We start from the raw sequence: 1,410 nt of genomic DNA, 5'->3' as shown, positions 1-1,410 counted from the left end.
TTAAGAATATTGAGCACATGTTGCACTGATATTGAATTTTTGTCCTACCTTAGGAGCTAATATGAGTGCCATGATGATCAGTTTTTTGCTCATTTTCAGTTTTCTTCTATCCCCCCTCTACCATTCTTGATATTACCCTGAGTCGCCATCAATGGTTTGACCCATTACGCATAGGAAATGTGGTATAAAAGTTTAGGTATGACCAAATTTTATATGTAATTTTTAAACATGATGTTTTGTGTCTCTGCCCCCTTCTTTTCTCTTTTACATTGTAGAGATTATTTATATTTTTTTTCACATTTGTGACTTGGGAGGTTTTACATTTATGTGTATTATAAGATATCTTAGTGCATTGTGATATCTTTTCAGGCAAGCGCTGTTACAATTTTGAGATCTCCATAATTTGAGTATGAGTTGTCTAAAGACCACGCATTAATGCACTCCCATGTCTTACTATAATGTGTGATTAAAATTAATTATATAGAAGAAACGCGCTCATGGGGATTCACATTTGTCACATTGATATTTTTTAATATCAATATCCCTTCTTTTGTTTTTGTATATGATTGTTCTTGTTACTTTGTGCAATAACACACTGCGACTGTTCTGATATTATAGATGGTATGTTGTCCTTTGTAGGTGTTTTGGCATATTCATATATATTTATTTATGTGTCAGTATTTGATTTCTTTTTTGTCTCTTTGTCCTTATAGTATTTTGTCTTTTTGATATTGAATATTGTCTCTGTATTCTTTCAGCCCTGATGAAGTTCTCAATAGACGGTTGATGCTAGGGCTTGCTGCGCGGGTCCTGTACATATACCAGAACTGGCATGAGGTGCAGAAATGTATAGTCAACCGTCTTTTCTCCTGTGGTTACGCTAGAAAACATTATATACAACTGAAGTACCCTAATAAAAACCAGAATTAACACCAACATTTTGTTTATGCAATGCTGTCAATTTTTCCCTGCCTGTTCTCATGCTTTTTTGTTAAGGTTTTTATTGTTAGGTGGGGACAGTTCGTCATAGTAACGTAACATAACGTGTATTTGTAAAGCACACTTTCACCCGCAAAGCGGCATCTTGGCGCTGAATAACAGACGTCTATTGGTTACCCAACTCAATAGTACTTATTTTCTCAACCTCAGAAAGGATGAATGGCCGAGTGAATTTGCCGGGATTTGGATCTGTGACCATGAGGTCGAACACAGTCCCCTGCAGTGAGCACAAATACATGTAAAACCTGGGAAACATGGTGTAAGTTGAGCACAGTGCATGTGTGTATAGCAGAGTAAGTGTAGAATATACACCACACATGGAGCACATGGCAATATGTTGTAAAATATAGGCACAGCAGAGTTCACAGTAAGGTCCTATTGTGGAAATACATACTTAGAGCTTAGTGTACG

This window comes from Lissotriton vulgaris, chromosome 2_1 (assembly GCF_964263255.1).
Source record: "Lissotriton vulgaris chromosome 2_1, aLisVul1.2, whole genome shotgun sequence".
NCBI classification, from domain to species: Eukaryota; Metazoa; Chordata; class Amphibia; order Caudata; family Salamandridae; genus Lissotriton; species Lissotriton vulgaris.
This window is presented reverse-complemented; position numbering follows the sequence as displayed.